At 36.8% G+C, this 15,824-nt stretch overlaps 1 long non-coding RNA gene across 2 annotated transcripts in view; it reads left to right on the top strand.

The window, feature by feature from the left end:
- The first annotated feature begins 2,579 nt into the window (after nt 1–2,579).
- The window catches only part of LOC147917651 (uncharacterized), a 65,090-nt gene continuing 51,845 nt past the window's right edge, over nt 2,580–15,824 (top strand). For both annotated transcript variants that reach the window (XR_015551605.1, XR_015551604.1), the window contains exons 1-4: nt 2,580–2,661; nt 3,792–3,913; nt 5,061–5,164; nt 14,835–14,986. This is a non-coding gene — a long non-coding RNA (uncharacterized LOC147917651). The remainder of the gene's footprint in view (nt 2,662–3,791; nt 3,914–5,060; nt 5,165–14,834; nt 14,987–15,824) is intronic.

The following is a 15,824-nucleotide window of genomic DNA, read 5'->3' as shown; positions in this document are numbered from 1 at the left end:
CACAGGTATTCATAGAAATCCGTCAATACTCATGTTATCTGGAATTATGTTAAAATGTTGTATGCCACAGAAATAATTAATTTTCCTTAACAAATGAACTCTCATCAGAAATTTAACCATGGCCTTTTCAAGTCACTTGTCATTCACAGAGAGTTATTCCTTTGTTTTGACTCTTCCCCAAAAGTGTTTACATCAACTACAGGCAAGACTGCTACGTGATGGTAACACTTGGATAACTTTGAAACCTTTCCTCCGGACTGTGTAAAAATTTCCAGAAGTAATACAAAAGCTGATATATTCTTAAAACTACTAAGTCAAGATCTAGCAGAACAAGAATTAATTACAAGGTGCTGAATGAAATGATGACAGTGAGTATAACTTTTTCTTAAACATCGCTGCTTTTTTAATATTTATTTTTCCATTTAGAAGGAAAATGTTTTTCTCTTAAGCTACATGTATATACAGCAATTTGGTAAAGTATAACTTTGTAAACAAAGATGAAACATTTCCTATTTACCCCTACCTGATTCCACCGGAATTGGAAAACTCTTAGTGAATATTCTTCTTTTTATGGCAATATAGTTATCTGCATAAATTCGATAAGAATCTGTTCCCCTTGTAACAAGACAGAATTGAAAACATTGGTTATATTACCAGCCTTTGATTGGAATATCATATTAGACAATGACGTGCATGGCATCAGACATGACCTGAAGGATTTACGGAACTAAGGTTGACTAAGGAGCCAATGTTTTAAAACCTCCTTTGGAAAAACCAGTCTGTACCTGTCTTAATGGGTTTTCCACCTTAAGGGTTAGAAAAGAAGATCGCTTCCACAGTCTCAGAAATCTCAGGATATCTTAGGGATCCCAAAAAAAAGAAACTCATCCAAATGTGTAAGTATTGTAGGCAAAAACTAGTGTAAGTTCTTGACTTGGCCTCTTAGCCTTGAGAGGCTTTGAAAAATCCAAAGGAATCCTGAGGTTCCTTATGAAAAGTTTCAGCAAAACAAACTCAAGAGACCTATGTGGCCAAACATTATTTTTGCTGCACTTATGTAAGTAAGCAGAACAAGTTTAATGATACGAGACTTATTTTACAAACAGATTAGTTGTACTTTGATTATCTCTGGTTGAATGGCAGTGACTGTAGAGAGAAAAATTCTAATGTACCCTCCTGGGTTCCATGCTGCCAGTCCATACCAAAGTCTGATTCTTCTAGTTTCCTTCAGATGTGGCTATAGATTTCTAAATTAATATTTCAAGTTTTTCTCCCATCTAACTTGTAACCACTTAGAACTAACACCGCCTATTTCATGAAGTTCTGGAACTTGATGCTGGATGACTTGATATAATCCTCAAGGAAATTACTACCGATGATCATGTATGAGAAAATGACATGCCTGTTGTTATGTGGGCCACACAGAAAGTTCAGTGGGATACCTGATGGCATCACTGCAGGCATTCAAACTGCAAACCAGGAAATCCATTGGACTGCCACTGGTGTTCACACCCACCATCTAAAAATGCTTTGAGCACAAGATCAAGAAATATTCTCAATTGGATGCCCTCTGAAATCAGAAACTGGGTTTCTAACATTAATCTTTTATTTTCTGTTATTTTAATAGAAACTCCCCCTCTTAAATGCCTGATGTCTAGCACCATAAAGTGTACTCTCTACTACCAAATATCAACAGATGATTTATCAGGTCTTTAGTGGAAAAATTGCAACCCAACAAGAAATGGACTTATATTTTTCTAAGGAATGAAGAATGTCTCTTCATTACATTTAACAATAGGGTAGACTGACAAAGATTCTTTCCTTGAGCAAACTTTAGTCAGACTCCTGAATCTTCTTGTGGGACCATCCATGCACTTTCTTGTAATATCCTTAGCAAGAACCTACTAAGTCAATATAGCAAGTGTCTCTCATCTTCCATGCCTGATCACCTTTGATATCTAATCAGGTTTCTCATCTTCCACCATCAAGTGATGTCTAGTAAGCCTGGCCTGTCTTCATCAAGAATACTGGTGAGGCCAGCCCCCTGGCATAGCAGTTAAGTATGCCCACTCCGCTGCTGGTGGCCTGGGTTCAGATCCTGGGTGCACACCGACGCACTGCTTGTCAAGCCATGCTGTGGCGGCATCCCATATAAAAGTGGAGGAAGATGGGCACAGATGTTAGCCCAGGGCCAGTCTTCCTCAGCAAAAAGAGGAGGATTGGCATGGATGTTAGCTCAGTGCTGATCTTCCTCACACACACACAAAAAAAAGAATACTGTTAATTCAGTTTAGCCAAAATTCCCTTACACTTCAGGTTTTCTCCTAGTTATATTTCATCCATTTACTCCCTCATACTCCTTTGGCTATAAATTCCTACTTGTCCTTGCTATCTTCAGAATTGTTATATCAGGTACTCTTTTACCCTATTACAGTAGTCCTGAATAAATCTGTGTTTACCACTTTAACTATTGTCTAATTATTGGTTTTTCTCTGGCAGTTGTTGCAATCACCCCAGCCTGTACCCAAACTCCCTTCATTCAATGTTGATTCAGAGGCATGAGGAACCCAGTGAGGCCACGTGGAAGTCTTAATTGCCATTCAGGGGAATTGTTTTGTCTCCTGGTGGAAGCATTCATTTGTCTGGAACTAAAACCTCTAGGTCAGTAGAGCATGAAGTCAAGGGAACAGGAGACAAAAAGTGTCATTTCCACCCCTTGATTCCTGAACCCATGAATACTGGATATAAGATAAATCTACATATTGGATGCTGATTCAGAACAGCATCAGAAAGCCTACCAGAGAACCTTGTTACAGCAATGCAACATATTGCCACCTAACTGGCTTTGTAACTGAGTCTTCTAAAGCCCCTTCTACAATTCTATCAAGCCAGCTGCTTCAAATGGTGGGCAACATGGTATGACCGGGGAATTGCATGTGCATAGGCCCATTGCCATACTTCTGTTACTGTGAAGTGAGTTCCTTGATCTGAAATAATGCTGTGTACTGTACAGAAATAGTAACGTAACACTGAATAAGGCATTTATTCAATCCACTGATAATAGTTTTGCCAGTAGCATTGCATGCAGACAAGGCAAATCTCTACCAAGGTTAAGCGTCTATTTCAGTAAGGCAAAAATATTGACCCTTCCATGAAAGCAGGGGTCAAATGTAATCAATCAGCACCAGGAAACTGGCTGATCACCATGTGGAGTGGTGCTGTGTGAGAGAATCATTGTTCTTCACATCTGACAGATTGGGCACTTAGCCATGTGAGAGAAAGTCAGTGTTGCAGAACCCATGCATAAATTCCATCCCTGCCATCATAGCGACTTTATTCATGAGCCCATTGGGCAATGGCATGGGTGGCTGGGGAAAGAAATGGACTGTTGTCCACAGAGAGTGTCATCCTATCCACGTGATTATTAACATCTTGCCCTGCTGAGGTCAACCTTTGTTTAGTATTCACACAAGACACAAATATTTTCATGTTCTTTTGCCCATTGAGAGAGGTCTGTCTACATACTTATTCCACAAATTATATTGTCACCAATTTTCTAATCCTGTTCCATTCAAGTCCTTGACCATCAAGCCAAAGCCTTAGCCACAACTCTTGAGTCAATATATAATCACATTTCTGGTTATTTCTCCCTCAAAGCTAAGTGATGCAGGGGCACTGTCCAAAGTTCTTCCTGCTGAGAGAGTTGCTCTTGACCATTTTCCTTAAGAGATGTCCCATAGAAGTTCTATATGCCTACAGTTATCCACTTTTGATGCCTCTGTATTGTGCAGAACCATCATTAAACCAGGCGCGAATCTCTGTTCCTTCGTCAATTAATCTAAGGGAGTTTTCCATGAGGCCATAGACACAGACTGGAAGAGAGACAGCAGTGTACCAGGAGGAAGGACCACAGGTATTTGGGCCACTTCTTTATGTAACTTACTTTTGCCTTAAGTCCGTATCCTAACCCTAACCCTAACATATATACCACTTTCAGTTCAAAATGCCATATTTGAGTGCACTCTCAACTGTATGACTTACGTTGTGAGATAACACCCAGTTCATGATGAACAGTGCTAGTTAGATGGTAACTTCGTGGCCCATAGTCAAGCATTTACTCTCTAGTACGCCCAGTAGCAGGCCAAGAATTGTTTTTCAAAAGTAGATTAGATATCGGCAGATAATAGCAGGATTTTGCATCAACATTGTAAAGGCTTGTCCTGCGCCTCACCTATGGGGGCTGATAAAGGCTTTCACAATATTTCTATCTGCTCATGAAACATGTAGAACCATTGGGTCTTCTGGAATATATGGCCCAAGTGGCAGAAAAGCTTGCACAGCATGCTGGACCTGTTGCAGCACCTTCTTTTTTCTGGGATCCACTCAAAACTAGGAGCTTTTCAGGTCATTGGTAAATGTGCCATAGTAACACACTCAAACGAGGAATATATTGCCTCAGAAATTCAAAGTGGCCCACCAGGCATTGTACTTCTTTATAAGTTGTAGGAGGGGCCAGATGCAAAAACTTATCCTTCATCTTAAAAGGGATATCTTCACAATCCCAACACAACTGGACTCCTAGAAATTTCACTGATGTGGAAAATCCTTGAATTTTAGTCAGATTTATTCCATACCCCCTGATACACAAATTTCTTACTAATGAGTCTAGGGAACTTGCTATTCTTGATCACTAGGTCCAATCAAAATAATGTCATCATTGTAATGGACCAGGGTGATATCATTTGGAAGGGGAAGGAATTCAAGATCCCTGAAAACTAAATGGTGATATAATGGCTGGAGAGCTAATGTACCTCTGAAGTAGAACCATGAAGGTGTATTGCTGCTCTTGCCATCTGACAGAAAAATGTTTCTGTTGGCCCTTATGGACATGTATGAAGAAAAAGGAATTTGCCAGATCAATAGGTGCATACGAGGGGATGAACGAATTTGTTCAAGTAATGAAAACATATCTGTTACAGCAGCTGCACTTGGAGTCACCACTTTATACAGCTTTCAATAATCCACTGTTATTCTGAATGTTGTATCTATCTTCTACACAGGTCAAATAGAAGAGTCGAATGTGGATTTGGAGACAATCACCACCCTGCATCTTGCAAATCCTCTATGGTGGCAGGATTCTCTGCATTCCCTATGGGAATCCTAGGTATTGTTTTTGACTTACTATTGTCCTAGGTAGAGTTATTTCCAGTAGCTTCCATTTTCCCTTTCCCACTCTACTAGTCATCGCTCCTCAGGTCAAGGAACAAATGTGGGGATTCTGCCAGATTCTAAGTATTTCTACTTCAATTATGCATTCTAGATCTTAGGAAATAACCATAGGATGTGTTTGTAGATGCACTGGACCCACTGTGAGGTGGACCTGTGCTAAAACTTCATTGATCACTTGACCCCTTAAGCTCCTACTTTGACTTTAGGATCATAGTGATGTCTTAAGTACCCTGAAACCAATGTCAATTTGGAACTATGTCCAGTAGTCCCGGAAATGTCTGAGTATATTCTTTACTCCCAGTGTACTGTTACATTGGTAAAAAGCAGTAGGTCCCTTTGAGGAAGGCTGGAAGAAAGATTAAAGGATAAATTTTTTTTAGCCTCCAAGGATTATTCCTCAAGAGGACCTGATCTCCCCTTCATTTAAGGAGTTCTGGGTCTGTATACTGGCTAAAGTTGGGAAATGGATTGAGTGGCTGTGACTCATTATTTTTACGATTTAAGTTAGTCTTTTGTTCATTGACCTAGAACTTTTCTGGTTATACAAGTCAAGTAAGAATTTACTGGACTTCCTATGTTTTATACTCTTAGGAACATCATGATAAACTAGCCAACTTCATAGGTTTGTGAGTCAGACTATTCTGATTACTGCTTTGAATCTACTTTCTATTACAGCAAATACACCTACCTTGCTTTTCAAATGAATGAAGCCACTTGGCTCTGCCACCTCAGCATCCAAATATTCCCACTGCATTTATATTTTCCAATTGAGTGGCTATGGTTCTCTGTATAAGTTCTGGCCTACAGAGAGAGAAATAATGGAGCATTTCAAGGATGCTGAGGCTCCATTATTTAATTTATTTCTCAAAGTATTGGTGGAAGGTATATCTTCTAGACCCTGCCAGTGTGGGTGAGTAAGTCTTCAATGACAAATTAAGCTAATATTTTAATGTCCTTGAGCTTTTGAATTCCTTTCTCTGCATTAAGCCAAGAGAAACAGGGCATTTCTATTTCACTTGAGGTGGGCCATATTTTCATCCATGTTTCAGAAAACCAACCCAGCAAACTGAGATACCCCCTTCTAACCTCTCAAGATACAACATTAAATGCAGAATCTCTGCCTCATGCCCATATCAATAAATTCACCTAATCCAACTTTATGTTCCTCCCATCATTATTACCCACTGTTAATATCTACTTGAACCATATTATCCAGATTTCTTCTTGTATAAATTTAAAAAGAAAAACTTAGTAGTTTTTTGGAGTACAGTGCATCTCCTCATGGGTCACACTTTGTGCCTCACCTTAAAGATCCTGCTGAGATTTGAGTCTAGCCATAGGTGGTCACTACTGCAGGAGAGGCCATTACCATTTACTCAGGAAGTACAGGCTTAATCCCTTCAAATGGAGGTTCAAAGGCTGACACCACTGTGAATTAAGAGGCTGCTCCCACTTGGCCTGGAGATGCCACTGCCACTGGCATTTGGGAGGCCACTTTTGCTGGGGGATGGAGATGCTACTTTCACTGAGGCTGGGGAGAACACTTCCACTAGCAGTGAAGAATCTTCAGAATTTAGGGGCTTCTGGTCCTCAGTTTCATCAGGGTCTTCCCACATGTCTCCATCACAAGTTTTAGAATCTTACTTTTTTGCAAATAGTGGCCTCCTTTAATAGTAGGAAACCTTCCATCTCGGGAGTTCAACTGGCTTTGAAATTCAGCCTATCACAGTTTACTTTTTATTAATTTCAGCCCTGCCAAAAGATAATTCTCTCCATCAAGGTACAACTAAACCCCATTAGGTCATTGATGCAACTCTTGAGCTGAGAATTTGAATACCTCAGCTCGTCCTTTTCTTTCACCAATTTGTCCAGAGATATTAGGAATAGACAACCAATGTTGTATTACTTAAATGCAAAAATGTTCAAAGGTATAATATATATAGTTACTTTTCTCCTCACTTCTGCAAGTGCTTGATTAGGAGAATCCAATGCAGATATTTTGCTTATCTCTATAAAAAGCTTTCACCATTGTCAACAAGTGCTGTTTACTACTGGAAAAAGAGTCATTAGCATCTTTACACCTAATAAAATTAGAGTTCCAATTCCAGAAACCTCAGAACCAAACCAGAAGTATCTTGATTAAAATTTTGTTCCTCTAGAACTGCTGTAAGTACCAAAATTAATATTAGTCAGTGTTATCTAGAAAAAAACAAAGACAATAAGATAGATACATAGATAGATATATAGATTCATAGATAGATAGATTAGATAGATAGATAGATAGATAGATAGATAGATAGATAGATAGATCGACAGATAGATAGATAGATAGATAGATAGATAGATAGATAGATAGATAGATAGATAGATAGATAGATAGATAAATAGATAGATCGACAGATAGATAGATAGATAGATAGATAGATAGATAGATAGATAGATAGATAGACAGATAGATAGATGATTTATTACAGAAATCATATCAGGTATTTATGGAGGTACAACAAAGATATTTACAACAGTTAAAAATGTTACCTCTTAAATATCTGGAGGTTTGATTGGTTAGGCAAGGAGTTCTAGACGCTTAGCACAATGAATTAGGAGAGGAATATCAGAGACAGAACAAGGCTTCTGATGACAAATCCAACAATCAGAAAGGTTTCCCCCTTTTGTAGTAGATTGGGAGAACATTGTCTTTCCAAGAAAGACAGGGATAAAATAAGATAAGAAGCAACAGTGAGTAAAAGGTGTGCAGGCCTGGTCCAGCCGTTTTGGGAAAGCTGTCTGCCTCAGATGTCAGCTATTTCTCTTCCTAGTCAGTTTGATTTGGAGGTCTCTGGCATTTGTACGGGACCAGATGTCAGGTGGAGCCTTTTTTCACTGTGGGATGTATCTCCAAGTTTCAATGCATTCTAGTTCTGCAGCAATGTCAGTGGTCAGGAGCACTTGGTAGGGTTCTTACCAATAGGGCTCAAGGGCTGTCTTCCTCTGATTATGATTCCAGAATACCTAGTCACCAGGCTCTAGACTATGACCAACAGGATTCTTTAAATTGGAATCTGGGAAAGCTTCTTTAACCTGTTGCTGATAGGCTTAAGCATAAGATATTAGAGACTTATAGTAGCTGGTCATACTAGCTTAAGACAACAAGGTATCAGCAGAAGGTTATATACCAATAGACATTGATCTGATGGTGACTATCTCATTTGGAGAGTTTATGTTTTCCAGAGAGGATACTGTGGACAGTCAGTGAGACCAAAGGCAATACCTTAGGCCACAGAAGTCCAGTTTACAGGTATATATAAAAAACAAACAAACAAAAATTCAAAGACAATTAATAGGACTAGAATCTAATATCTACAAAAGTGCAAACATAATTTTTCTCTCTACAGTTACTCTCATTTTTTTACCAAACTAATTTCCGTAAAACTAATTTGTTTATATTAAAACTAGACCTGATTACTTATATAACTGAAAATAAGAATACACACTGAGAGTTTCTGAATTCTGGAGGGATCAGGTATGAATAAAAAGTAAATGTTTCATCTTTGTTTACAAAGGAATAGCTTACCTAGTTGCTAAGAGCTTAAGAAAAAGGATTTCTTAAAATCTGAAAAAACAAAACATTAGACCGTCCTCCTCAGTTCACGTAGCCCCGTGTAATTAATACTTGTTCTTGACCTTTTGTTGACAGTTACATGAAACCATCAGTCTTTTCATTAAAGTTCTGTAATTCCTTCCCAAGTTTAGTTTCATGATCTGAAAGTTTATCAGAAAACTGAATTCTAGAGTAAGTGTCAGAATTCTTTCTGTGAATCTCTCTCAAGATAAAATATATTTGCAAAAGCATCAGAGTAAAACAATAACTGTCAGCAAATGACAAAAGACTTAAAATGGCATGGTTAAAAATCTGATTACAATTCAATTGGCAAGAAAATTTGGTTATTTATGTAACAAACATTTTAAGATAGTGACTACAATTGTGACTGATAAAATTATACCAGGACATGTCAAAATTTTAGAAATTTTATATAATTTTTAGAAGACATATTATGACATTTACCCATGCAATATAACCTATGAAGGTTTATCATTTTTTATTTGACAATGCTTGCCTTGTGATTTAACATACAAAATAAGCCTAACTAGTTTAATATCTTCCTTTTTATAGGAAGAGAAAACAAATTCTTTGAGAAGTCCCGGGGTCACTATGGAAATTCTCAAGGTTACTTTCAGGTCAAAAAAATAATTTATTTAAGATTTGAATTTTGCAGGTCTGTCAAAAATACTGAAAGGTTTGAAAACACTTGGTCAAATAGGATCATATGTCACTGTGAAATGATATTCAGTTATCCATTTAACCATAGTGACAATTAAAGACTTTCAAGCAAATACAAAAATTTACATGTTTGTATAGTTTTTGGCCCTTCAGTCTCCCAGATCTCTGCCTGTTGCAAGGTCTATTGGAAGTGAGATGGTAAGAGTCTTTCCTTCTCCTTCCTAAATTTGGATTAGCAGGATAAAATATTTGTGAAGTTAGTTTCTTGAGCAAAAGTGACTCTGGTAAAGATTTTGGATGAGTATTCTTGTTTTCTATTGATCTTGTTCCTCCCAGGGATAGTCATTGTTTTCTTTTGTCTCTGCCAGCCAGAAGATGCATATGCATCTGGTGGGTAGCTGAATGGCTGTGTATCCAAGCTTACAGAATATAGAAAAAAAATTAGGTGATCTTTTAGCTTGGCAAGTCACCTATCCTGTTAAAAAGGGGGGAACTTGTGATCCCCTGTGTTTTGGAATGGCTGTTTAAAAACAGAGCCCCTCAGAGTTATCACCTTTACTTTCTTAGGCTAACTATGGAAGTGAACTTTTTGGATCTTGTGAGGGCTGCATCCTTTGCCCTTTCCTTTTGCGATTCCTCTTGCATCTATGGTTTAGCCATAAAATGGCTTATTGGTTTGAGTTGATAGTATGATCCTGCTCATCAATGACCAGATAATAGATCCTTTTAACTAAAAAAAATTTCCAAGTTGGAAAAAATTTTTAGAGAGGTCTCATATTGGTACAATTGCTAGCAATTGAGACTCCATTAATAAGATGGAAGGACAGAAATTAGAACAAAAATTAAAGTCCACTCAGACCCCTTCTTATTTGCCTACAGATATTTGCAGATATTAAAAAAAAATCAGGACTATTGCCCGGCACTTAAGAATAATTATTAAAACAATAATAATAATAATAATAATAATAATAAGGAGGAGGAGGAGGAGGAGAAGAAGAATATAATAGTTAGACTTAGGGACTCCCTTACAAGGTGAAAGAGCAAAAATTTAGACTTAAATAAAAAATCCAATGTAAAAATCCTTCTTAAAATCTGACCCCATCTGCCTGTTTTAGCTTTTCTTTCCCTACAAGATTTACAGAAAGCACTCCAGCCTAATCTCTAAGAGTATAGATGTTATTCACATTAAGTGCTGAAAGCTAGAAAATGAATTGAGCAGAAGCACCTGGGACAGGCAGTAGGATCACTTTGCTGGGCTTTATAATCAGGCTTTGCCCACTTCAGGCCTTCCTGTGCGATATTCCTTGCAGATATCCCAGAACCCCCTCCCAGGAAGTTTGTGTTCACTGGACAACAACCCTTTCACCTCTACACAATGGCCATTCTATAATGCCCAATCAAGAGTGGAAAATAAAATTTCACATTATCCCTTCCTTTCCAAATCCAGACCCATTGGTTATTGACCCTTTCTTCACTAGGGATAGCTGTTGCTTTGTTGCATGTCTTATTTTGTGCCCTAAAGGCTTGCCTTGGCTTTCTTCCTGCCTGGGACATTCAGGCTGTTGGTTCTTATTTTTAGCTATCTGTGGGAGTGACTCTGGATCTTGGGAAGGTGGTAACCTTTGAAGATGCATTTTGGGTCCATGAAGTTGTTTAATAATGCCAGAAATACTGTTTGTCCAACCTGAAAACTGGCAAGATATTTAAAAGGATTTTTGTTTGTTTGTTTTAGTAGCTCTATGGTCAGAACTTGGAAGCTGATATTCAGAGCCTAAAAGGAACTTTTTACAGGCTTTCTTCCCTAAGTTAAAATAAAATTATGTACCCAGCAGGAAGGAAGCAAATTATGGATAATGTAGTTGGATGAGTAGATCAACCTATGATATCATTTAAGTTACAAACCAATTTATGAGGAATTTAGAGAAACTCAATTCCTTATCTTACAAACCTTTCCAAAACTGGAAATGCAGCTCTAAAGATAGTCTATATTCCACCCATTTCCTTTCATCAATCCCAAAACCTCCCTTTATTTATCTCAAAAGACTTGTAACCTCTCCCCGAACTCTTACCTAGACCATCCCCAGCTCCTTAGACTCAAGGGAAACAATAATGGTGAACAACTATGGAAGTGCCCTTGCCCCAAATCTACCAACTTAAGTCTCTTATCCACAAATATGAGTAGAAAAAAGCTTTAGCCATCTAAGCAGGTAACCTTAATTTATTCCATCTGCCAGAAATAAAGTTTGGATCCAACTGTTCTTTTATAAACTAGTGAGTTTTGTATTATTATACTCATCTTCTGGGTAAAATTTTAAAATGAAAACTATTTAAGGCCTCTGCTTGCATCTGTCTGTGTATCTGTGTATGTCTATGGATGGACGTTGTATATATGTGATATGTTTCTATCTCCAGATGGTATTAACAAAATTAATTTCTAAAAGAGCTCTACTTGATTGGCTTAAAGTAAGCACTTATATAAATTATTTCTAAATATGATAGAAACTAACCCAAATGTTTTTCAAGTTAACATGATACAAAATAATCTTTGGTAAATAAAACTTGTTTAAATTTGTTGGTTTAATTAAAATAGGCATATCCTCAGAGTTAACAGCATTGGATATAATGCAGATATGCAAATTTATTCTACCTGGGTTATTAGTGAAATAAGTTAATATTATCTCTGTAACAAAATTTCCACCGAGAAAAGAATAGCTTAAGATGATGTCTAACTGCTTTAATGTCTCATGAAATTATTATGACTTATCTAAGTAGGATTTTTTAAGAATAAATTAAATGTATAGATGTTAATGAAATAAAAGTTTTTGGGTGTGATAATTATATTTTATAGTAGGAGTACTTAAAATTAGCTTCCAAAATCTTTTGGGTAGCTTGAAACCTTAGAGTTTTGCAAAGTTAGGTTAAATGATGAGAACTCATTGAATGTCCAGATCATTTCCAAATAAGATAAAATACTGAAATATTAATTGCTAAACAATCTAAGCCTACCTACTTTTGACCACTTATTACAGAGAAACTAAAAGAAAAATTCAGGTCTGTTAGTAAACATGTCTTGTGTTTTCTTGGAATATTGTACTATAAAGAAGCATATAGTTCTAGAAATTATTAAATGAATTCTTAAATTTGCCAATCTAGAGAATACTGGTATTGTAGACAGCTCACAATTGTTTACTTCTTAGATTTATTGAAAATTAAGGTTTCTGAGGTTTAAAAATTCTAAGTAATATATGTAATTAAAACTTAAAGAAAACATCTTAGTACAAAGTATATTAGTAATAAAAAGAGAGAGAAAGAGGAAAAGCATAGGACAAAATCTGAATGTAAAAAAATGAGTTATAGAAAGTATATGGAAGAGGACACCTGAGAAAAGAGTTTTATGCATAGCAAGCTGGATAAGATTAGAATGAATTTCAGTAAGTAAATGAGTTTTAGTATCAAAAGTAAGCTAGAGTAGAATTAGAATTTGGTTTCCCCTCTGTTGAAAGGATAAGGTTTTCTTGGGTTTTAGTCTACTCTTTTTTTTTTGCTCCACAAAAATTTGTTTTTATCTGAGGGCTTTTACTATTAATCATTAGAGGAGAACAGTAGACAACAGAAACATGATCAAAATGAGAAATTTACAAGCATTACATAATTTGACATAGTTTTCTGTTGATAAAAATATTATGAAAAGTTTTTCTTCACCTTCAAGTAGTCTGACTAAAAGGCACGAATTTTATGTTTTATCAAAATAATTTGCTGTGTTGTTTTTATCTGGTCATTTTTTTTTTACAAGAGCTAAGGTTTTCTTCCAACTATTTAACTTTCTGTATTTGCCTGCAAGTCTTTAATGGTCACCATGGTTAAATAGATAACTAAGCATTGTTTCACAGTGACCTATGATCCTATTTGACCAAGTATTTTAAAACCTTTTGGGGCCGGCCCCGTGGCTTAGTGGTTAAGTGAGCGCGCTCCACTGCTGGCGACCCGGGTTCGGATCCCGGGCTCGCAGCGACGCGCTGCTTCTCTGGCCATGCGGAGGCCGCGTCCCACATACAGCAACTAGAAGGATGTGCAGCTGTGACACACAACTATCTACTGGGGCTTTGGGGGGAAAATAAATAAATAAAATCTTTAAAACCTTTTGATATTTTTTACAAACTTCCCAAAATCAAATTCTATATAAAGTCTTTTTGACATGGAAATAACTTTGAGGTTTTCCAGAGGCCGCATGGAACACCTCAAAGGTTTGTTTTCTCTCCATATAAAAAGAAAGATGTTAAACTAATTAGGTTTATTTGGTAAATTACATAGGAAGCATTGTCAAATAAATGATGATAAATCTTCTTAGGTTATATTGCATGGGTGAATATTATTAATAAAAGTGTTCTAGAAATTATATGAAATTTTTAAAATTCTGATATGTCCCAGTGTAATGTTCACTTGCAATTCTATTTATTATCTTAAAATGTTGTATGCCATAAAAAAGTGATTTTTGTTAATTACATTTTAATGTTAAGTGTTTTGCCATTTATGGACAGTTATTGTTTTACTCCAATGCATTTTGCAAAAATGCTTCATCTTCAAGAAGATTCATAGAAAGGACTTTTTGACAAGTATAGGTTTCTGATAAACTTTCAGATTGTGAAACTGAACTGGTAAAGAAATTACAGAACTCTAACAGAAAACTGATGGCTTTATAAAACTTCTAACAAAAGATCAAGACTTTTGACTGAATATAAGGCTGAATAAACTTATAAAAATGATTATAATTTTATAACTTTTTGTCATAAGACTGAATAAACTGATAAATATGATTTTAATTTCTATAACTTTTTGTCTGAACTATTAGGGGTTTTTTTGTATGTATGAGGAAGATCAGCCCTGAGCTAACATCCATGCCAATCCTCTTCTTTTTTGTTGCTGAGGAAGACTGACCCTGGGCTAACATCTGTACCCATCTTCCTCCACTTTATATGGGACGCCGCCACAACATTGCCTGATAAGCGGTGCATCGGTGTGCACCCGGGATGCGAACCCAGGCCACCAGCAGCGGAGTGCTCGCACTTAACTGCTACACCACGGGGCTGGCCCCGTGAACTATTAGGGTTGTATAATCCTTTGTTTTCCAGATATAAGAATTATTTTCTCCTAAGCTAACTATGACTATAGCAATCGGTAAATTATACCTTTGTAAGCAGAATTGTAACATTTGTCTTTTTCTCCCTCCCTGATACCTTCAGAATTCAGAAATATAATAAGTATTCTTGTTTTCATGGCAATATAGTTATTTGTATAAGTTCAATAACAGTCTGTTCTCTGTGTGCAGGACACAATTGGAAACAGGTTATATTACCAAGGCTTTGACTGGAATGTCATATTTGAGAAAGAATGTGCATAGACTCAGATGTTACCAGACAGCTTTAAGAAACCAAGATTGACTTTATGGAGCCAATAAAGCCAATTGGAAATATCAGCCAGGTACCTTGTTTATACGGTTCCCAACAACCTTACCAGGTGAGTAATGAAAGTTACTTCCTGGCGGGTGCAGGAACCTCAGGATATTTTGGGAACTTCGAGAAGAGAGTAATTCACCCAAATCTATAGATATTGCAGGTGAGTCTGATGACAAGTGCTTGCATTGGTTTTATGGTCTCCAAAGACCTTTAACATTTCAATCTGGAGATTCCTTATGGAATGTTCCAGCAGAGCGAATTTAAAAGAGCCTATATGATCAATCACTATTATTACTGTACTGATGAATATAACAGACAAAATTTCTTGAAACTAGACATTTTACTGTGATTATCTTTGATAGAAATGGGGGTGATTTTGTGTAGAAAAATTATATTTCAATAGAAACTATAATACGCCTTTGTGGATATTGGATTCTAGTGCTTCTCATTGTCTTTTGAGGTTTTCTTTACTACCTATAAACTGGACTGGATCCTGAGTTCTTCTAGTTTTCTTCAATACCTGGCTACAACCCTTAAACTAACATATCCACTTTTCTCCCACCTTTTGACTTGGAATCATTGAAAACTAAAACTGCCCTTATTCCTGAAGCCCTGCAAAACTGAAGCTGAACAACTTGATATGAATTTCAGAGAAAACACCACAAAAACTTATGTACGGACAATCTTTATTGCTGTATGGCCGCTCAGAAAGATCATCAGAGACATTCAAACCAAAAACTAGGAAAATATGTCAGATTGCCACTGCCTGCTCTCACTCCTTCTGAAAATGCTTCAAGCTGGACGTATAGAACTTTCCTCAAATGGCTGCCTTCAGAATTCAGAAACTGGGATTATGACCTGTT

The sequence above is a fragment of the Ceratotherium simum genome, chromosome 3 (assembly GCF_057802395.1).
Source record: "Ceratotherium simum simum isolate JZ-2026a chromosome 3, ASM5780239v1, whole genome shotgun sequence".
Classification (NCBI taxonomy): Eukaryota; Metazoa; Chordata; class Mammalia; order Perissodactyla; family Rhinocerotidae; genus Ceratotherium; species Ceratotherium simum.
The sequence above is the reverse complement of the archived record's forward strand: the minus strand, read 5'-3'. Positions and strand labels throughout refer to the sequence as shown.